Source organism: Gavialis gangeticus, unplaced genomic scaffold (genome assembly GCF_001723915.1).
Source record: "Gavialis gangeticus isolate Ggan-Ray unplaced genomic scaffold, GavGan_comp1, whole genome shotgun sequence".
NCBI classification, from domain to species: domain Eukaryota; kingdom Metazoa; phylum Chordata; order Crocodylia; family Gavialidae; genus Gavialis; species Gavialis gangeticus.
In genome coordinates, this window is record NW_017729012.1 from 2,065,980 (window position 1) to 2,089,290 (window position 23,311).

General features: G+C 44.0%; 1 long non-coding RNA gene across 1 annotated transcript in view; it reads left to right on the plus strand.

Moving 5' to 3' along the window:
- The first annotated feature begins 2,122 nt into the window (after positions 1–2,122).
- Positions 2,123–23,311, plus strand: part of LOC109293209 — a 47,541-nt gene continuing 26,352 nt past the window's right edge. The window contains exons 1-2 of the long non-coding RNA XR_002096266.1: positions 2,123–2,215; positions 14,257–14,324. This is a non-coding gene — a long non-coding RNA (uncharacterized LOC109293209). The remainder of the gene's footprint in view (positions 2,216–14,256; positions 14,325–23,311) is intronic.

Here is a 23,311-nt window from a genome sequence, read left to right on the forward strand (position 1 = left end):
AGGACTACACGGGCCAAATTTGCAAATGTGGCTGCACATGGTTGTGCGTGTGTTCAATTTTTGCTTGCCTATAATGATTCTGAGACACGCAATTACCCTGTAGGCACAATTCATGAATTGTGAGATCCCTGGGTCTGTAGCCCATTAGAAATGAAACATCTTTTATGCATGTTCCCCCATTTCCACTTGATGTCATCACAACAGGAGACCACGCCAAAACAGGCGTAGACTTGCTGTGTCATTTTATATCAGGAGAAACTCGGAATCGGTGGATGAGAAAAGAAGCAAGCAAAAGCATAATATTGTCTCTTGCATGCTATAACATTAAGACAGGGGTTAATTTGGACTCACAAAGTGAAAATGTCAAGCTTCATTTATATTCCAGTGCCAGCGTTAATTACCTTTCCCTTTTCTTAGCAACCACTCTTGTGTTCTGTTTCTTCGCTTAAAGCTGATAATAAGCTGTCCATCTATATAACCATTCTGCTGACACAAATCATGATGGATATGAAAAGCAATAAAAAGCTAGTCTAATGAGACACAGCTAAGAATGAGAAAGGGAAAAAATTGAACCACGTTCTTTAATCATCAGCACACAAAGGCAACTGGAATACATTTTTTTTCAAGGAGGCTTCAATTCTATTTAAATGTAAAATACACCAAAATGTTTTAAGAATTGCAGTAAACTATGGATTTCTGATGAGTATTATCCTTGTAATCCCAGCCAAAAAAATAGTTGTTCAAATGAGGCCAATGGCTTATGCTTAAGTGGAATGTAAAACTGTCTGTGGATACAATGAGGTCACTGTGAATACTCAAGTTGCATACATTTGCACTGGAGTAAGTAGGTTCATTAAATAATCTGCATAACTTCAATAGTATCATACAACATACTACAATGGGTCTGATTCTAATGATACCGTAGGAGTAAATAACAACAGTGAAGTGAGGGAACTGGGCGTATTTAGTATGGAAAAGGGAAGACCGAGGGGGGATTTAGTAACAGCCTTTGACTACCTGAAGCGGGGTTCAGAAGAGGATGGAGCTAGACTGGTTTCAGTGGTGGCAGGTGTCAGAACAAGGAGCAATGGGCTCAAGTTGTAGCAAGGGAAGTATAGGTTGGATATTAGGAAAAACGTCCTCACTAGGAGGGTAGGAAAGCACTGGAACAGGTTACCCAGAGAAGTTGTAGAATCTCCATCTTTAGAGGTTTTTAAGACCCGGGTAGATAAAACCTTGGCTGGGATGATTTAGTTGGGGATGGTCCTGCTTTGAGCAGGATGTCAGACTAGATGACCTCCAGTCCTAATTTTCTATGCTTCTGTGACGTCTATGCCAGAATAAAACCAACTAGAAACAGGCCCAAAAGGTTTAGTCTTCTGCCCACCAAAACTAGCTCAAAGAATAACCAAACCCACAATCCTACTAGGCAAGAGAATGAAGTGATTATACCCTGTCCTGCATGGGATTTTAGTAGGTTTTGAATCTGAGACTTGTACAAACTAAAAGCAGGCACTTCCACTTCCACTATTCGTCAGCTAAAGCAATAAAGGCCAATGGCTCCAATAGTGTAAAAGGGCGGAGTCCATTCTAGTCAATGGAGCAATGTCAATTTATACCAAGCTGGGATCTGGCCCAGTATCCATTTATGGAGACCAGTAGCAGATTCATGAGCCTATGAGAATAGTATAAGCCTCTCTATGAGTCCTCACTTATTCATCTTACTGTTAAAGGTTGCTTAGCTCTGTATAATGTGTTCACACTGGGATCCCTCCTTCAAAGCATCCTGGGGTCTAAGCAGATACAGGCGGCCCTCAGACTTACGAACCAACTGGTTCCTGAAAACCGTATCTTAAGTTGAAACGTTGTAACTCAGAACCAGTTTTCCCATAGGAACAATGTTATAAATGGGGGATTGATTCCTGAACCAAGGCCCAATACCCTATTTTCACCAAAAATACCCCAGAATTTTGTACTCAATCAATTATAGACGAGTAATATAGCTACATTCATGTATTTATATTGTAAATAGCAATTGTATTGATTTGGAAGGACTTCTTTGAAGTGACTTTGCTGGACTTTTTGAAGGGCTTTTTGCACGGTGGATCGGCGCAGGGAGATGGGCGGCACAGCGAACTTGTTCACTGGCGTGGCGTTGTGTCGGATCGAGCGTCATGAAGTCGAAACCTACGTCAGAAAGTCAAAACAGTGTGTCGTAAGTACCATTTGTCATAATTTGAACGTCGTAAAATCAAGGGCTGCCTGTATTTAACTGCCATGTGGCATGCAGCATCAATTAAGACTCCTGTTATAACTCCTGTAATCAGGAGAAGGGATTGGGGGTTTCAAGAAGTTGATGGTCAATAGGATTGAGGATTTTCAGCACAAGATAAACATTTTCCATTTTGGGGTATGAAAGCTGTATTCTTGGCATCCTTGCCAGAATTATCAGGCAAGAGTAAAATGTACTAGCTGGGTTTGGAGATGACATGTACTTAAGTTTCTCTCCTTATGTCCCTGCAGTGTGCGTATGCATTCACAAGCCTAGCTGTCACTAGTGTCCACCTTCTTTACCTACATTTCCCATTGGTCTGGTTAAGAGAGGAGAGATGGTCTTGTGGCTAGGTCATGAGTTTTTCTTTCTGTGTACATTTTGACAAATCACTTTGTCACTGCATTTCAGAGCTTTCTTCATCTCCAAGGTTTTCTATCCATCCAGGTTGAGACTTGGCAAGCTGCCTTAAGCACGTAGCTACTCATTCCCCATTAGAAACCCTTAGGCAGCTTTGAAATGAAGCACTGTCATCTCATAGAGTCGGATGCCTGAATGTTTACCCTCTGCTTCCTTTGCTCTGTCTGGCTGGGAAATGACCACAGCCCAAGCAAAAGTTTTGTTGTGTGTCAGCAGCAGGGTTTTGGGGCTACCAGGTTTCATTTGGGTGATCACAAAGAGAGCGTGTTACATTAGTAGCAGCATCTCCCTTAACAGCTTTCCATAAAGGCTCCTATCCCTGTACCTGAGAGCAAGAATAATAGAAGCCAGGCATTATTTTCTGAATAGTGGTATTGTCTTGGTAAATGCCATGCAATCTGGCATGTGGGACTGTTACCTTGGTAATAAAATCCACATAATATGATTAAAAAAGGACAATAGAAGAGAGACATAATTCCGAAGGCACCTTTTCTCAGAGACCTCTAAGCAGCAGGTCCACAAAATGGCTATGACTTTACTTGAATGCAGCACCTTTTGTTTGAAATAATAGCTCATTGCTCTGTGGATTTGTAGAAACACAAAGCTTTGGCTTTCCTATCCCATTCACCCAGCTTAGACTTTTCCTGCTCTGTTGAGAAAACAGAACACACAAAGGCTATTGGTGGACCCAAAATAGTTTTAAAAATCACTTTTGTTGAGTGAGGGTGGGAAAGGGAGAGTATAATTAGCTGGTTATACAGGAACAGATCTCTCTCTGCTGAAAATGTATGCCATTTCATGAGGGCCACCAGGACTGTGCCACTTCACACCAGGTGAAGCTCTGACCTACCATACCACCTGGCAAAAAATCCTTGACCACCCCGTCTTGCGTTATGTATTCACCCACGCCCCGAAATGTGTACATGCTACACAACAAAAAGATGCTTTGAGCCAAACAATGGAGGTCTTGGCTGGGAACCAGGGTTCTGCTCTTCATAGTTTCATAGTTTCTAGGGTCAGAAGAGACCCGAACAGATCATCAAGTCCGACCCCCTGCCCTGGGCAGGAACAAGTGCTGGGATCATAAGACCCCAGCCAGATATCTATCCAACCTCCTCTTGAAGACCCCCAAGGTAGGGGAGAGCACCATCTCCCTAGAGAGCCCATTCCGGAGCCTGGCAGCATATCCCAGGAAATGGTTTCCATAGATAGATCAACACTGAAGGGTACAGTGCAGTGTGGAGACACCCAAGCTAGCTCTCTAAATAAGGCAGCTTTTAGGTACTGAAAGTAGCTTAGAGCTCTGCATGGGCTGAGATGCTGATTGAATTAGGACATGTGGAGCACCATGCCACCCTGGCTAGGTGCTTCCAGTGCCCAAAGTAGCTCATTTAAACCTGGCTTGTGCACCTCTTCACCCTGTGTTGTAGATATACTCTCTGACCTGAATATTAAGGCACACACAAGAGCTGACCCTGCGTTCCCAATCCACATGCAGAACACAGCAGGGAGTCTCCATGGTGGAAAATGGCCCTTCTGGCTTTGTAGTAATCTATGAACGGCTGTGCTGGGGTGAAGGGCTGGTGAAACTGCTCCCATTGAGGTTTCTAAGAATCTCTTCTGGGCCATACATTAGGGTCTCTACCACCATTCCCTTTCTGGGAGCAGGAAACATCACTGGTCCCAGCGCAGGCACATCTGGGTGGAATGGGGTCAGTAAAGGGCAGCAGGCAGCTGCCAACAGGAGCGTTGCCTAGAGCAGCAAAAGCTGCCTCTGTGTGCTGTGCATCCAAGTTCAGCCGTACCATTAACCTGCCACACTGTAACCTTTCTGATTTCCTTAATGGATGGGATAGCACTTACACCTGTAAGTTCTGTACATAGAAACCATCCTTTTCCTAAGGGGGTGAATTAAACAGGAAAGAGCATCAGTGTTTGGACCAAGGGGGAAGCAAGCAATAGGCTCTTTCCTCTCACTTCCAGATGTCTGTTAAGGTTTTCCTGTTTGGTTAAAATAGCTTCTGTTTCCCCTAGAAATAAAATAATTGCTCTGAGAACGTGTAATAATGAGATCCCCACGCTGGGGTTAACCCCGTGGACACGCATAATAAATGGTGCACAGCTCTCCAAGTGGGGGAAACAAGCAGATGATCATAAATACCGACAGAACAGAAACCCAGCTATAAAAATTAACCCTTAAAGGTTGCTAAGTGCATCCGCTATTACCGGGGCAGTAGGACCACACACCTGTACTGACTTCCCTGGGGACTGGGTTTACAGGAAATTGTACAGATCACTGAAGGACTCAGTGAGGCAGAAGCAATGTGCAACCTACCTTCACATGACAGAATATGCACGTGTTACACAGAATATGCTGTGTGTTACACAGGTTGTAGTGGCTTTGCCTCCAAACTCATCTAATGCATCACTTGTGCCTCATCTTCCACTCCAGCATGGTTCCCCTCCAAGTTGACTTCAACCCTCTTCCCCCGCATTGAAACTGCTCCAGCTGAGGTTGCTAACGGTCTCTTCTGGGCCATACGTTAGGGTCTCTACCTCCGTTCCCTTTCTGGGAGTGCCAGGCAATGTTTCCTCCCAAAGAGAGAGGCTGACGTTAAGTGTGCTGCAGTATATACATGTGGAGGTACAGAATTGGTAGGCATTGTCCCTTACATTCACGCTTTCTCCCATGAGGTTCCTGTGGAGGTTGCTATGGAAATCTGGGATGAATAATTAAGTATAAATACATGTCTGTTTTTTCTGTTTTGTCAGCTATATTTTGAAGGGGCCTTCTCTCTACCGCAGAGAGGTAGGACGTAGATGACAGGCAGGTGTTAGATAGAAACACAGGGGTGTCTATTGTCCTGTAAAGATCCAATTGCATGAGGTTTTTAGCACTGCTTTGTAAGGAGCTGGAGTGTCCTGGACTCCCACTGAAATAAGTGGAAGATGCAGACACTTAGCCCCTGGCAGGACTGGGCACAAATGGACAAAAAAAAAAGTGTGTGCAGAGATGTCTGTGTGTAGAGAGACCCCTGCAAACCTGGACACTGGAGAAGAAACAATGGCACTGCCGGTTCAAATGACAGGCCACTGTACCTCTGCTGACCCAACAGCTCCAAGACACATAGCTGCACAGTCTCCATCCTTCCCCAATGCAGCAAGCAGACTAGGTTTATTTACCTGTACGTCTGGAAAATCTCTTGGTCTTTAAATAATACTCTGCTCCAGTCCTCTCTAAATGCTTGCTGTATAGAGGATCATGCAATTGGAAGTGGTTTCTACTGCCCCGGTGTCTTTTCTCTTGGGCATTCCATCTTTTGAGGATTGCATGAAGACTGATCACAGCCCAGCACTGTACCAGCTAGAGGGACCACATGGTAATACCATCATTTTGGCATAAGCTACCCACCTTTTCCTGCCATGTGATGCAATTTGTAACTGCTCGTTCTTGTATAGTGCAGGAAGCATGGAACAAGCTGGCCTCTATTTCACCCAAATTGATGTACTTCAGAGCCGGTGGTAGCTGAGATTTCCCATCTTAGGCTTACTGTAAGAAGTGGAAAAACTCCCAGTAGTTTCAGTGGACTAGCCAAAACACACCCCAAAAAGCAGCCCAAATCCAAAGATTATGTGGCTGCCTCGTAACTAGTACTTTGAGTTAAACTGCTTTCCCCTGCACTTCTATTTCTTTCTCCTTTCTCTTATATTTCTGCATCTTAAAACATGACCCATTATAACTTGAACTGGAAGCTTATAGGAACCATTAGCTATGGACAGACTCAAACCTTCCAGTCACCAGTGTGGTACATTTTCATACTGAGAGTTTTGAGAGGCAGCAACATTCAGAGGAGGTCTGTCACCGATAGCTCTTGCAGCCCAGCTGTTTATCTTTAAAGGCATTTTGTGTAGCATCTCAGACACCAGGTCCTACAGCGATTATGTATATCAAAAATGCCTAAGCTAGACTGGCAGACTTATCTGGTACTTTCTGGGTTTCATGATGATAAACTAGCCACAAACCATTTTTCTTTTCCATACGTGCAAAATCAGCTTCCATTCAATAGTTTTTTCCACCTGAATAATCATGTTTTCCTGGATTCCACTTTGAAGCTGTAGGCTCTAATTGCCCCCATTACAGAGTAAAACATAATCGTTAGCTATAACACCCAGCTCCACTGTCATGATCCAAATGTTTCATTGCAATACTCCAAATGCCGCACTCCTGAAGCAAGTTTTGTATTGGGGAGAATTATGAAATTCAGAATAATGATGCCAATCTTGGAGAACAAAGAAAGTCGATTATACAGCTCAAGGGTTTTCCAGCGGTACCTAAAAATCAATCAAGATGCCAAATTGTGTGCTGTTTGCTATTTTTCCCCTTTGCTCATCACAGTATATATCAACTCACTTTTAAAATATTTATCACCCATTTACGGGAGCATGGCTCCCGTAGAATTGGAATCCTTCATTGTCAGATTTTTTTGACAATGTCTCTTCCATTGTCAAAATGTTGTTTCCAAAGGGCTGTCATTACAGGTGGTTGGGTTTGTCTGTTTTTTTATTAATGTTATTTTTCTCCACTACATAAAATGCTGAAGAACACAGAGAGCGATTATTAACACCAAATCTTGATGGGGAAGAACAGTTGGACCAGCTCATCTCCTAGAACACTGCTCGCATAATGTAAACAGCTCGACGTAAAATGCTGTGCAGTGGGAGCCATTTGCAGTGAGCAACAAAGTTTATTGTTTCGACACAAAACAACGTATTCTTGACTTCCATCTACTGGCACAATATCTATTATCTATTTACATAGAGAGAGACGCTTCTTATCCGTTGAAACCTCTGTACCAGACAGTATTCCAGTCTCACGATTAAATAATAGGATAACCTGAGAAAGCAATAATCCTCAAAATTATAGTAACCACACTAAGTTCCCCATGTGCCATTTTGCATTCAACAGCTTTGGTTTATTTTGCTATTAATTTTACAGTACTTCAGTATACCCTGCTCTTTCCCCTCCCTCTCATCAAAAAAAACAAGAGATAAGCTTTAAAAAGAAAAGTCATGAAATTTTAAAATAAAATTCCTCAGGAGAGGAAGGGGGAGGATTTGCTTTTAAGCTTTTAAGGTGCAATCAGATGCTGTTTTCCAGATTTTCTCTGTAGCAATAAAAGTACAAAGTCACTTTAAAAATTGGAGGCTGAGACGGGTTATCACATGTCTCTCAAGAGCTGAGGCATTAAGAAATGCACCTAAATGCACAAACCTTGCAAAAAAAATCCTTGGAGTTGGCGATGCTGGTACTTTAACCCAAGCTTATGTACTGTGGCACCCGCTGACCTTCATATACACAAGTGGCCCTAATCCAAGGAAGATGAAACTCTTCCCTGTAACAAGGCCCATCAGCTCGTGCACTAACAGTCCTGCTAAAATCCTTCAGTCAAACCTGAGCTGAACTAACATGGTTCATAGGTCTCATGCTGGCTTTATCCACAGAGGTCCACAGAATCACCGATTGCTGCCATTGCAAAGGCAGTGTTAAGATGTTCCCAGCGAGCAGTGAATAGAAACCACAGAGGTCAGATCAGCACTGTGAACCGAGCAGCAGGAGCATCAGTGTAATGAATTGCCCCCGCTAGGAACAGGACAACCCCGAGACCTTGACCGCACCTCCAGATTTACGAACAATGTGACATAAAGCAATGTGCCTGTAGGTCGTGCTCTTCCTACAGCCTGTTTATGGATACTCCTGGAAACAGAAAGATTTGCTTTACAAAAGTTTCTGTGGCACATGTACCACATGCCTTGCCTCTTGGGTGAGCAACAAGCCCACTTAGCTGGGTAACAGCACCCAGTGCAATCCACCTCCGTACGTCATGGTTAAAGAGCACACCTAGTCTGTCTAAATCCTTGCCACAGCTGAAAGCCTAAACTCAGCCTGGCTACAAGGACGGTAAAACCCTCATTAGCATTTTAAGTGTAACTAGGTGTGAAATTTGTCCCTATCGTGTTTTAGAGGGGAGAACTGGTCGTTACAGATATAAGGTGGCCCTTTCATCATGCCAGGTGGTTCCTTGCTGTATCTTGGCTACTGATCAAGGCAACATGATGTTAATCTATGTACTTGAAAACTCTTGGTACTCTGCACTATGCTTATTTTTCATGAAATCATTCATGAAATTTAACCAAATCTCTTCCAGCACAATGTGTTTGTACATGCTGCTGAGAATCAGGGTGATTGCCTCAACTAGACGTTTTCTGTTTCCATCAGGGTTTTCTGTGCCAATTAAAAGGATTGTGCTTTGGCTGCATTATGGTCCTTCTTCATGTTGCCTGTTTTACCACTGCCCTTGCCTGCTCTGTCAAAGCTTCAGGAGCACTTTTGAAGACTCTCTGTTCAATTTGGGATTGCTTTTTCACTTTTACCCTTACTAGTGCTTTAAGGTTTTTTTTATTTTTATTGACGCCACATATTCCAAAATTATTTAGATCATGGTTTGGTGTTATAAGGTCAGCAGAACAACAGCAATACTAACATTTGCTTTCCAATAGTGCAAGTGAGGGGGGAACAGCTGCTTGAAACCGCAGCTGATTGCAGGAGGAGAGTTCCACCACCAGCTAGTGATGCCGCCACAGAAGTTTCCTCTGAAGCACAAACTCTTGCATATCCTTCAGTTCATCCCAATAGCTCCACTATGAACCGAAAATGAAATGAAACAAAACCAAAAAAAAGCATTTGTCCCCCTACAGACACCCAGTCCTGGTGATTTTAGATGTATTTTTGTTTCCTTGTTTTATCTGCATGAACAATTTGAATGGGTTTATAATTTGCCTGTGCTTCCATTTTATTATATCTGCCTTCCATCTGTTATTTTTATGGTTTATGTTACCATTCTCCTCTCACTCATGCCAGCGGCTCTACTGTAAAACTGATGTTGCATCTCTCCAACTTATCACCTCTCTCCAAAAATATATCTTGTGCATGACGGAATAAGAACTGCCTCGAGAGGAATAGATGGGTCCTGTATTAATAACTTGCTTGTAGGAGGAGCCTACACATTGGTTGTATGTGTACAAATACTTCCCTCTCCCCACGGAGAAGCTTTACAAAGCAGAAATTTCACTAAATCCAAAGGAAATTCAGGCTGTATGGATGTGGCAGTCATTTCTATGTGAAATAATAATATCCTGCACTCCTGTAGTTAGAAAATGCACTTATATGATGCCTAACATAAAGTGGGGGGCAGATCCTAGGTATCGTTGAAAACAAATAATAGCAATTTATTAATTAATGGACGAAATCCACCTCCGTGTGGAAGGCCATCTGTTGCTTATGACTGTACATGATGCACATGACTTCTGCTGCTGCTACTAATGAACTGAAACAAAAAACAAACTTAGGAGGTAAAGAGTGGTTTCCTCATTTTAGTGAGGATGAATTAAAGTGAGGAAATATTTGGGTATTGTACTGAAAGTCACAGCACAAGTTTGTGGATGACCCAAGGAACAAACTAGACCCCCAGGTTCCCAGTCTCATGCCTTAATTACTAGCGTGCCCCTTGCCTCTAGGATATAAAGAAGGTAGACAGTAGATCCTGTTATAATTATTTGAGAGGCAAAAGTTATTTTGGTGATACAGTTGGGAGAGATGTTGAACAAATGCCCTTCCTTAGCAATCTGTCCTCAAAAGCTTGTCTAATACCTCTCCCAACTATACAGATGGTCCAATAGCAGACATCGCCCAAACAGTCCTTGCTTCATATACATTTCCTGAATCATCATGGCTACAACCATGGCTTGTACCATGGCATTTCCTGAATCATCATGGCTACAACCAGCCCTACTACATAATTACTTATATAGTTATCTAATTTATTAAGACTGAGATTTCGGTTGAAAATGGATTGGGAATTTTTCAGTAGACTTTTTTTTATCAGAATATTGATTGGCTGAATCTGAACCTAGATCTCCAGCTGGAGTCTCAGGAGGCAGGGTCCTCCTCCAGGCTTGCTGCTCCGCTGCAGTCCAGACATGCCGGGAGTGACACTACAGGCCATAGCCAATGCCTCCACCAGACCCAAAGGGTGTCCCAAGTGAGAGGTCCCCCGTCTCCTCCTCAGCCCTACCCGTGCCCCAAGCCCATCCTCTCCACCTCCATCCTTCCCTCCTCTCCCAGCCCTCACACATCTGCCGTGCAGGAACCAACTTCCCAGCAGGGCCAAGACAATCTCCCCACCTTGCTAGCGTGCCCTGCTAGATGGAACTGACTCTGGCCATGAGGGCACAGGGGAGGTGTTGGCATCACTGGGGCCATGAGCTGTTCACCGACTGAGGCCACTGCCTGAGGGCCTGGGGGTTGTGGATCACCACATCTTCCCTGGCCGGGGTAGAAGCTGGGCACCACAGGCTGGGCTGACTCTGATGCTTGTCCCCGAGAGATGCAGGGAATGATGACAGGATCTTCACTGTCGTTCTCTCCCTCTGTCCAGTCTGGGCTGGCAACAGTGGGGCAGAGGGCAGCAGCAGGGGCCGGTAGGATGGGCATGGTCCTGCCAGCCGGTACTCACAGGCCTGAGCCGGGCAGCAGACTCTAGCCCTGGGCCAAGCTGCCTGGACACGGTGGTGCTACTCTGCAGCCATGGCCTTCTAGCTGTACCCAGGGTGCAGGCAGCTCTGCTGGAGCACCTGTACCACAGCCCAGGCATCCATGCAGTCCCTGTCCAGATCTGGCAGGTCCACAGCCATGGGACTGCAGGTCCAAGGGGCCTGGTGCTGTATCAGGTGGCAGCAGGTCACAGCTAAGTATCAGTCCTTGCTACCAGACTGTTGCAATGGGTAGAGGGTGCAGGGGCCACTTTAGGTCAGAGCTGCTGCAGCAGTCCAGGTGGCACAAGGGGCTAGCATCTCCAGACACCAACTGCCTGGGCCTGAGAAGCTCCTGAGGGCAAGTAGACCTGAGCTGGTCACCAGGGCAGCTTTTTACACTGCTGGGGCCAACACCGGTGTGGACCATCTGCAGGGAAACTGGAAAGGATCAGATTTCCCAAAGCAGCACAATTCACCCCACACCAAGGCGTGTGTTCAGGCATGTGTGCTGAGGCACAAATCTCCAGCAGAAATTTGTTCCGCTGTTATTTTTGCCACTGCAAGTGTACGTGCCTGCATGTGTGGACATGCCCTAAGGCCACATCCACACAAGCACAGACATTTGTTTCCCTGGTGACATGAAACAGTGACACACCTTGGCCACATCCAGACAAGCGTGGCCATGCAATATGTGGCGCAACAGACATGTTTGTAGCGTCACATATTGCACGTTCCGTTGTTCTGCGCCCCGCAAGGGAGCGGTGCAGAGGGTTTTTTTGACCCCTGGATGGATATATATACACACACGCACTTTATATACAACCTCTTCAATATATTGGGCTATATAAACGAAGGGGTAGATATATGATATAGAGCAGCTTTATAAAGGGTCCTCTCCTTCTGCCTAAAAATGCAGATGTATTTGAGTTTCAGCCAGGCAGATTCCTGAAGCATCAGACCAGATTAGAGGAGGCGGCACTTATTAGAGGGCAGCGTACTTTCTTTCCTCCTCTTTTTATAATATTCCAGGCACTAATGTAATTGAGTCTGGCCTATTACCAAGAGGTTTTTATTAAATCAGCAAGGGATGAAATTAACGACCACTAAGAAGATCTAATTCCAAAGATACGAGGTTGTTCATTACACATTTATGGCTACTAACCAGCAGCACTCAAATAAATGTGTGCGGAGTTGTTTACCTTGCCAAATTGCCAAGATGCATCCTGTCACGAGAAGTCAACAATGGAAGGAGAAATCAATATGGAGCTACTAAAAGGCCTACTGAGTAGCTGCAAGGAAATAAATTAATGATGAACCTATGGGTCCAATAAATATGTGCATAACTTAAAATTATTAAATGCAGAAGCTGCTGAAACATCCCCATTTAATTACCATCCTGTGGAGGGCCACTGCAAATTTTGCTGTACAAGGAGATATTGTTGAGTAGTAAAGTGTTGGCAGTGCAAGTGTTGTTTGAAACGCTCCTTTGGTCAGATCTCTGACCTACATGCAGTTACCCCAAGGTGAATTTTGCCCAGATTGGGGGTTTGTTTGGTGTTTTGGTACTTTCTGAGGAAACACTGGGGAATGAGCACCTAAGCATTTAGCATGGAATTGAATAAATATATCGGATAAAATTTTCGTAAGTGCACGAAGGCTGGATTTTGAGATTTCAGTGAACATTGAGTGCTTAAATCCTTTAGAAAGTTTGCCCACAAATTCCATTTATTCTATACGAGTTCAAGTAAGGTTTTAAAACTGAGGACCAATTCTGAGTCACTTATGTGCCTTTGCAAATTGTATCCATTCCATTCTGTCTTATTCTAGGTGGTTACTACCATGCTGAATGGGATATAAAAACTTTTCTCCTACAAGCAAAGACTGCTTGAGGGAAAAAAAAGCATTTGCCAGTATTGGTCCCTGAATTTGTTCCATATGCGACCTCCAGTCTCAAGGCAAACCAGAATTATCAAGGCTCCAAAAAAGAGATCTTCCTCATGACAAGGATGCCAGGCCCTGTTGCAAAGTCTGTGCATTCGGGTTCTGCAAGAACCTAAATAACATTTCAAAATTCACATTTGTGCTTGTTTTCTATGAGCTTTTTAGTGGCCAAAGGGTCACTGTTGGTGAACTTTCACTGGCTTCAATGAAGTGGAGCTGATTTTCACTACTGACCCGCAGTACTACCCCTGCAGGGAAGGCATCTAGCTATATACTAAATATCTACTGAATGGAAAAAACCCATGCCGCTGCAGCACATACACAAACAGAGATGAAACATATGCATTTAACAATGCATGTAATAATTGTTCTCCTCTATCAGCCTGCTGCTTGAAAATAATTCTAAAAAATGAATTAACAAGAAAAGTGGGGCCAGAAGGAGATGATTGCTGCAGTGTGTCTCACCAAGTGTTAATCCCCTAACCACTGTTAATGATGATAAACCTTGGTGATAATTGCAGTGATATTTAGAAAGGAAAATAATATATGAACACTTAAAAAATTAATGTCTGGGTATGTCTACATATGTATGAGTGTGCATGTGTGCGATGATGCTGAAATCATTCTGCCTCATGCACACGATCGCTCAAATTCAGGTTTGTAGATGAAGTGGTGTCTTACAGGGATTTGATTGCATAGAAACATAAGGCTGGAACAGACCCCAGGAAGTCAGCTAAGCCACCCCTCTGCCCTAGAGCAGGGTGAAGTATACCGAGACCATCCCCAGAAAAATTTATCTTGGCTGTTATTGAAAACCTCTGAAGACAGGATCTTCCCAGCCAGCTGCAGGTAAGCTGTTCCAGTGCTTAGCTATCCTCATAGTTGGAAAGTCTGCCCTTAACTCTAACTTAAGTCTCCCTTGCAGCAAAATAGCTTGATTACTTTTTGTTCAGTGCCTTGTAGACATAGCTGGACACTGCCAGCAGCTCATCACCCAAATCAGATTAACAAATCCTTTCCCTTCTTCCTAGTCTCCCAGAAAATCAAGGAAGTATGAACATCTGGTCCTGGAAGAACCATATGAGGATTGGATACCATAGTAAGTAGTCTCTCCTCCCTAGCGGCAACATACTCACCTAAAGTGTAATGTACTTAATCCTCTTAGCATAACAATTTGCCTGTAAATCCCACAACACCAAATTTTCATCACTGCCTTTATGTAAGGCCAAATCCTGAAGGGTTTGGAGCATGTGAAGCTTCTGTTGACCTCCTAGTTCAGCACAAAGCCTGCCAAGATGGGCCCAAAATGGAAATAACAGATGTCAACTCATTGAGGTGTTGGCCATAGTTAGATGACCAATTCCTTAAGCAAAGTGTGTCTCTTTAGTACATGTATGCACAGTGTGTGTCCTCAGTCTCAGATGGGAGTTACTAGGCACCACTATGACAACAGTAGAAAGATGGGGTGCCTTTCTTCAGCCCAGGAAAAAAAAAAATTTCAACAGCAAAACCAGCATATAAACGTACTGAATGAAAAGCCATTTCGGGTTCCCACAGACAAGGCGACGGGGCACAGAAGCTGCTTCCATGTAGCTTCAGCTGTATTAACAGCTGAACTAAAATCTGGCCACTGATGAGACAAAATTTGAAAGCCTTGTGTGCCTGGCAGTCCAATGCAAAGCTGAAAGAAGGAAAAACCTGGCTAACTGGCTCCATGAGTGAACTCACTTGGAATGGGTCCCATCTGGAGATGTCAAGATGACAGTTCCCAACCAATTGATGATCTGGGGCCAAAATGTTAATGCACTAACACACTAAGCCATCATGCTTCCTCTGACTAATTTGCACTTTAACTGGCTTACTGTTAAAGGGATCCCTGTATTAGTTAATCCAAAGGCCATCTGCTGAAGATAATACATTTATTACTAGGAATCTACCTAATTCTATTTTACTAAGCAGGCACACGGCAAATCTTAATCATTTTAACTCAGACACTCTATTATACATACCATGAAATTTAACAAGGTATGTCCTATATAGGGCTGTAACATTGCAGCTGTGTGGACTAATTAGATAACACTCATTATTGTTCATTCAATTTGCATTCGCAGATGCAGAGAGCTGAGCGCTGACTGCTCTTGATTCTTTGATTGATTGCTTCTACTTTACATTCATTAGGAAGGTGGCCTCAGCACAGTAGTTTTACAACATGTGTTTGCTACAACTTAACTGGATGTGCCAGTCAAAAGCCTTGAACTGAGTCTCTTGATTAACAACATTTTGCAAATATAGCATGGTCTGTTTTAGCAGCTTGACAGGCCTATTGTGGAGCCAGCATTCTTGGTAAGCTCAGCTCCCTGCAAAACTGCCCTCCCCTTCCTCCTTCCTTTCCTCACCCGCATGCTGAGTGGAAAGAAATACAGTTGTGACAGTAAAAGCTGATGACAGCTAGCCAATATATCAAGTTCATAGGTGGCTCTGTCCATCGCTCATCTCTTCCACTCAGACGTGAATTACAGAAATAAATGGGCTTGTCAGAGAGTTTGACTTTGTCGGACAAATACCAAAGCCGTAAAACTAGGACAAATACGGTTCACGTTGACCTTTGTGTTTTTCCTAATGCCTCTTTGCAACTATAGACTGCCCTGCTACTTTATTTTTTTATTTTGGTTTTCCTTGGCTCATGGAGGGCAGCTTCTATCGAGTGGATCAATTATTTAGTGACTCGTGTTGTTTTTGCTGCCTGTGTGAAAGGTATGGGAAGCGCATTTGTTTAGCAAAACTGAGGATCGATACATCTTTGGGTGGGTTTTTTCCTCTCTCTTTTTTTAAGGGGGATTGTTATTCCTCCACCTCCTGTGGATGATGGGAACGCAGGAAGCAGAGTGAAGCCACACGATGCTGCATGCTACAGAAACAAGAAAGCAATGAGGCCCATCTGGTGGTCATGAACTCCGCAGACCTGGGAGCATGCTCTCAGGCGGCATGTCCTCGGACGGAAAAGAAACGCTTTGTCCGTCACCAGAGCTCCTAGTCACCAGGCTGAAGTCCACAACTGGAAATTGCCATGCTCTACTGTGCAGTATTGGTATGATGGGCAGCTAGTCCTGTCCGGGTGGGGAGGGGTTAAGGAGGTGAAAGGGTGGGAGTCTAGTGATGGGAACAGTAGACCAGAGTCCCAGTCTATTCCTGTTTTCTGCCCTTCTGTGAATCACGTCACCGATGCTGCCCCTTGCCATATATTTGTGGGGGGGGTCTTGTTTATTTAAACCAGGGCCTTCTGAGTGGCTGGGGGGCTGCAGAGCCCCTGGCTACACCGTGTAGGCCATACTCCCCACATACTGTACCCCCCACAGCATCCCTGGAAGTTTTGCCACATGGATCCCCCCCTGTAGCCCCACACCAGTGCACAGGGTCCCTGGGTCCCCCTGAGGCACCCAGCCGCTGGCTCCCTCAGCCCCACCCACAAGGACTGGGTAAGGCCAGACCTCAGGATGACCAGGGCCCTTATCAGGATGCCAAGCCAACATGGCCCTGACTTCGGGGCCATCTGCCTGGACATGCACCCAAGAGTGAGGCTACTCCCTGGGGATCCTCGCCGAGACCTGGAGAAGGGAGGGGGAGCCTGGAGACTGGCCATTCAGTGGGGGGAGTGGGACCCAGACTAGGAGCCAGGGGGGCCACATATTAACCCCTCAGGGGTCACATGCAGCCAGCAGGCTACCAACTGGAAAGTCTTAATTTTAAATTAAGCTCTTCAAGGCAAGGGCTGTCTCTTACCCTACTACCCACCCCAACAGGTCCCTGTCTCAGTCGGTTCTTCTTCATGCAGCTGAAGTGTCAATCCTGAATAGCAGCAGTACTTTACAACAGTTTGGTCCTGCGGCACAATGCTTGTTATGGACTTTATACTTTGATTCCATTGAGATACTTTGATTCCTCTCTACTATAAAAAGGTTTTGTGCATATCACAGAGGTAGGATAAAAGGAGGTATTCTTACTCCAGTTTTGCAGAAGGTGAGCTGCAGCACAAAGAAGAGACTATTGCCAAATGGCTGGGCTAAGGCCACTCCAAAAGTGTGCTGGAGAAATGAAAGTTGGATCCTGACATTCTCCATCTGTTCCTGAAGTTCCCCAATGACAAGCTGGGCATGTAAGAGTCAAGTCTTTCCTTTGCAGCTTGACAAGCTATTGGGCCAAATACGCCAGTCTGCCTCCCTGGTTGGCCCTGGCACTGCACTTTTAAAGGACTGCCCTATTAGCCAACCTCTGCTGCATATCCACTGAGCTGCTAGTCTCTAAGTATCTTCTGTTGGCAGCTCCTTGTCTTGGTTCCCAGTCTTGGACTCCTGACCCTGCCCCATCTTCTGACTTCTTGGGTCTCTTTCCTGACCAAGCATTGTCTCCTAGTTTCCAGTTTGGGGCTGTTGACCATGGGCTACTGCTTTGGCTAAAGACCTTTGGGCTAATGACCAATGACAGGTGGACTTTACACTGAGATCTTGGCCCACGGTTTCAAAAATGAGCTTTTGTCAAAGCGTGGCTTTTTTTCAAAGGTGGTCAGCCCAAGTGAGCTCTGTTACCGTTGTTGCAGGCAGATGGACTGTGTTTCACTGTACCAAGCTGTTGCCTTTTTTAAGTTTTTGTCCATGCAACACTGACTGGATAGGTCTTTGCGTAACATGTTTATGGCACAGTCATTGTTTTATTTCTGCACAGGAAATATGCTCCATTATTTCTGCAGCTGACAGGAGCCCTGGCAGAAGTTAGAAGCTGAGGTTCCAAAAGGAGAGGGAATATGTTTGTGGGATGAACTACAGCTGTTGGCAGTATTCATCTGCCCTCACAATTATTTTAATAGGAACAATTCCTGGAGGGTTATGTGGCTTCTGCACCGTTTGGTGCTGCGTTCACTGTAGAAGAAATGAAACTGAAGCAATTCCCAAAGATACTGCAACCTTTGTATACACTGGAAAATATTGTGGAGTGGCTGAGACACTGGCCATAACGACACATTCAGGAACTAATTTAATATTATTTTATTGTATTCATTATTTATTTGCACTGTAGGCTGGCTCAAAGGCCCCGATCCCTATTGAGACCATGCATTAGGCATTTGGAGAATGCAAAAAGCATACTGCCTCCCTATTAACTTTGCTTTATAAAGTTCTTTCGCATACACATGCACACACGCATGCACACATTACTGAATAGAAAGAAAATGATCTGCCTCTGTGGGTTTTTCTCCCCTGCTCCTGACTCTGAAGACAGGGCCTGAACCTGCTCTTTGTGTACAGAGACTTTTGCCTCTTGGAATTCAACTATCGCACTATTTTGGGACGCAGCCTTGGGCTCGGGTCTGCCTTTCTGGAGTGATACAAAGGGACTGAAATACAGCAGTGTAGCAAGCCTTAATAAACCAAAGGATGTATTAAAAATTCAGCATCCCCCTGCAAAATTGTTGTTGTTCTGCCTCAGAAAATAATCTCTGCCGATGTACTTCCTCAGACAGTGATATTCACCTCACAGAAAAGCCTAGCGCTGCCAAAGAAGGCGGCTCCCCAGGGGCCAGCAATTCTGTGCATGTTATCCAAGGACTGCAAAGTACTTTGCAGCTGTTAATTAAGCCTAATAGCATTCCTACAAGACAGGACTTTGCTGTTGACTTAGAAAGCAATACCACACCGCTCAAACGGCTTCATCTAGTGCCCCGTGAAATAGGTGGAAGACTTCAGCTGGCTGTACATCAGGCATTAGGTTTCTCGAGCATGGAAGGGAGAAGTCTCAAGGGCACATATGCCACAAACCGCTGCCTTTCTTTCAGTGCCATTCACTGTCGTCCTCCTCAGCTGACAAGGGCACGACTGTGAAAAGGGCAGACAGGAAAGGTTTTTGTCTTCTAGGTCATCCTGCAATTTTGCACCACCCAGCTCAGAAGTGCAGCAGATCCAATATATGTGCTCAGTCTGGAAGACTTTCCTGTTGCCCGGCCAAGTCCGGGAGCACACCAGTATTCCTAGATTGCACTGTTTCGATTAGCACTGGCAAGTGTTAGCGTCATTCACTGGGAGCATCTTGTATAGCCTTTGTGGTTTGCTTTAGTTGGCTTAGTGAGGACAATGAATACTTGACTTTTACTTTTGAATGAGCTGCTGAAGCCAGTAAATAATTGAAATTCCTTAAATTGTAATGTTATTAGTTTTAAAAAACCCACCTTTTAAACACATAATAAAGTTGCAGGCAAGTTGCTTTCATAGTCAGAGCCAAGGTTTGCATGGACCTAGAAACCGAATTATTCTTTTACAGTGCTAGACATATTGCTTTCATTCCCCCTACTTTGTGGTTGAGGAATATTTGGCCAGGCGGCTATGTGAAAGCTTTTATTGCCGCTGCCCTGTTCCATAAATAGAAGACTTTCATATCAGTCAGACAATCCTGCAAGTTAAAGTAATGCTTACTTAGTCTGATCTTGTTTGGTCTCCAAATCACTCATGGTTACTGTACAAAGTAAAATGGCTGGCATATTAAGTCATTTCCACTGCCATTATTTCACCTTTAACCACATCTGTAAGATCTCATGCAAGAGATGAGTGCCTATTAGGTACATCTGGTACTGTGCCTTTATGTGGTTCTACAGGTCTTGCCCCTCTCCCAGTGACTTTGTGGGGGTTGGATCAAAATCCTGGAGTTGGACTGCATAGCCAGGATCTTTTAAATAGATCAGCACAAAGGCCGGGATGCTCAAGGATGGTTTGGCTCCTAGATACATTAACTACATCAGCGCAAAGGCCGGGATCCTCAAGGATGGTTTGGCTCCTAGATGCATTAAATAAATGGGCACAAAGGCTGGGATCCTGAAGGACGGTTTGGCTCCTAGATGCATTAAATCAATCGGCACAAAGGCTGGGATCCTGAAGGACAGTTTGGCTCCTAATTCCTGGGCATGCACCTAAATCCCTATTGTGGGCCAGATCCCAAGTGCCTACATCTGCTGGATCTCATAAAAATGTCTCAGAAGATGGACCAATTCCTGTTTGTTCAGAGAAAGCAGAACAGATACCACCAAGTAGTGCTTTGTGCACACAGGAATGCCATCCTTTATCGAGATGTTTAGGAGGGAACAGCAGGTCAATGAATTTTGTCAGTGCCATTAGTTTTTCTGGAGCGAATATTAGAACCCCTGTTACTGACAGAACATCAATAAAGGCGGAGATAAATTCTTCTGCAGCACTAATTTTCTCAGCATTGTGAAATCTAACTTATGCATCATTGCCATACATCTGTGAGAGGATAATGTGAGAAGGCACTGTAAACACCGTGCTCCAAATAAAACCCTATATTTCAAGTGGAGTCTGTTTCTAAAGAAGATTTACATTAGGTAACAGAGACGAGTTTTCAGCGGTTTCCAATAATAATGTTGCAGCCTGATACCATCTAGCTGCTGCTTGTACTTTTTTTTTTTTCTTAGCAAGTGCTATGAAATGTGAAGACCAAGGGGAAAAAAAAAAAATTAAAGGCCAGATCCACAGCAGGGGTAAATCAGCGTAATGCCAGGTATTCTGGATGCCTGGTAATAGGAAAGAGAATGAACTAACTGGCCAGAGTTTGTAGAGGATTCTCATACTTGCCTTTTAATAATGTATCACGACTTTTCTATGCAATTTGGCTATTGTGAATAGCCAGATGCAAACCTCAGATTCTGCCGTGTACAGAGGTAATTTTCTATGCATTTGCAATGAAGGCTTGGGTTTGACCTGTGAGCTGGATGCTGTGATCATTTAGACCCTGTGAATATTTAATTTTCACATAATTGCTTCAGTGGCAAGCGAATTCATTCTTATTGTGTTTCCCTTCACCCTGTAATGAGGTAAGAGAAGGAAAAAGACTTACTTGATCATTGAGTCCATACTCCTGCGAGTGGAGGACACAGTCTCCTTGTTGAGATAATATACTTGCATTTTTGGCTCGCTAACAGGGACTTTGCAAGAGATTGAGTGACTCTTTCTTTTTATCTGCTTTCCCATGTGTTTAGTTTATCTAGGCCATTACTAGAGCTGGGCAAATGCTGCAGACAATTATGCACAAATGTGCCTTTGAATTTTTTAATTAATTCGCTTCGACCATATTCTCACTCCTTTTATGTTCATTTTCGACAACTTTCTAACAGATCTGTTTACTATCAGAGCTTTCACTGAAGCAGCAAATTGTACATGAGTATTGCAGATTATTCCTGTTGAGCAAAGTTATTTTTTGCATTGCTGAGGGCCTCTCACTGGGGTCCTGGGCCCAACTGTATGAGGCACTGTACAAACAAATAGGAATAGCCATTTCCTGCTCCAAAGAGCTTTTAGTTTAAACAGGCCAGAAAGAAAAATGGTGAGAGGGAAGCAGAAGCCCAGAGAGATAAAGCAATTTCTAAGGTCGGTCACACATTAAGTCAGCGGCGGAGCTGGAAATAGATCTGTCCTATGGCCTGGCTGTTGACTTAGTCATGAATACTTGCATTGCAAACCAGACCCTCTGCCCAAGATTCTTCTTTCATTGGTGCATCTCCATTGATTAGCTGGTGAAAGCTGTCGATCTGAAACCACAGTGAGCAAAAGCATAGCTATACCTGCTCATAATAGTCGCGCTCTAAATATAATTGGTTTATACCAAGCTCTACAATCCGGGCAACTTTTTATTCACGTATCAATCCCTCTCTGTTTTCTTGTAAGGAAAGGTAATTAGAACAGGGCTGAGCAACCACAGAGAGACCATTCGTAAAGGCTGGGAGCTCACGCACATTAGTGCATCCAACCAGCAAGGTGTAGGCTTCCACTGAACTACTCACATGTTGGTTGTTAAGCACGTGCTTATGGGCTTTTCTGGCTGCAGCCCTGAATCCAAGGCCTTGTCCCATCCCTGCCAACTAGTTATGCACCTCTTCACCGGAGGAGCAATTGCATCATTTCTCTGCCCCTTTTTTGCAGCAGCTTACATCATCCTCTTGCTCTTGGCACTTCACCTGAATCAAGAAATCAGGTCACTGAGGATGTGACAAGGAGCACGCATATTAGCGCAGACACTGAAGAGAAGGTTATTTACCTATCTCCCCTTTTTCATCGTCTAACGTGACCTCTACATAACACAGCCCATAGAATTGAATTCAGTGATTGCTCCCATGAATCCATTCTATCCTGTGGTTAAGCTACAGTAGCACTTTAAGACAGGCTTCCTATCTTGATTTAAAGGTGATGTAAGAACTTACCACATTGCTCAGTAATCTTGTCTGGTGATCAGTTAGCCTTTGTATTGGTGATCAGTTAGCCTTTGTATTGCTAAACTGGTCTGAGTATTGGTAGGTTAAGTACACCCGGCTGAAGCTTGCAAACAACACGTGCTTAACTTTACTCATTGTGGAGCAGATTTTTAATTGCTATAAATGTTCGTTGCTCCATTATCTCTGATAATGTACATCACTTGAGGATTGACTCCAAGCGTCCTCTCACTTACCTTAATTAGACTATTCACAGCATGTGGTTAGGTAGGTGGGTAAGTCTTTGCAGGAGCTAGGCCCATAGCATCTCGGCACCAATCTGCTTGGGTTTTTGGTGGTGATGAAAGAAAAAGAAAGAGTGGATTGGAAACTTGAAAAGTAGAGTACTACCTGTGGAGTTCAAAGGTTTCACCTAACTTCTTCCAAAACTTCCATTTTCTTTTGTACTTGAATCTTATCTCTCTGCTACTTTATGTCAATTGCTGATTAAGACACTTTTCCACTGAGTTTCATTAAGTGCTTTAAATAATTAACCTACCATCGTGTCAGCCATCTCCTTTCTGAAGTCAGAGAACTCACTTTTTTAATGGTCGACTCATCCTTGTTTTTTATCTAAATGAGTTATTTTTCCTCTCACTAATTTAGTTTTGGTTTTGAATTCTTTTTTTTGTTATCCCTTTCAGTTATTCACTGTCCAACTTTGGAGTATTTTTGTAGAAAATGTTTTAACTTGGGGAAGAAATGCCAATAGGTGGCAGTGGGGGAAAGAGTGTGGTAGGTGTAGCATAATTCTCCACTGCATAGCTGCTGGAGTTCTACATCTTCCT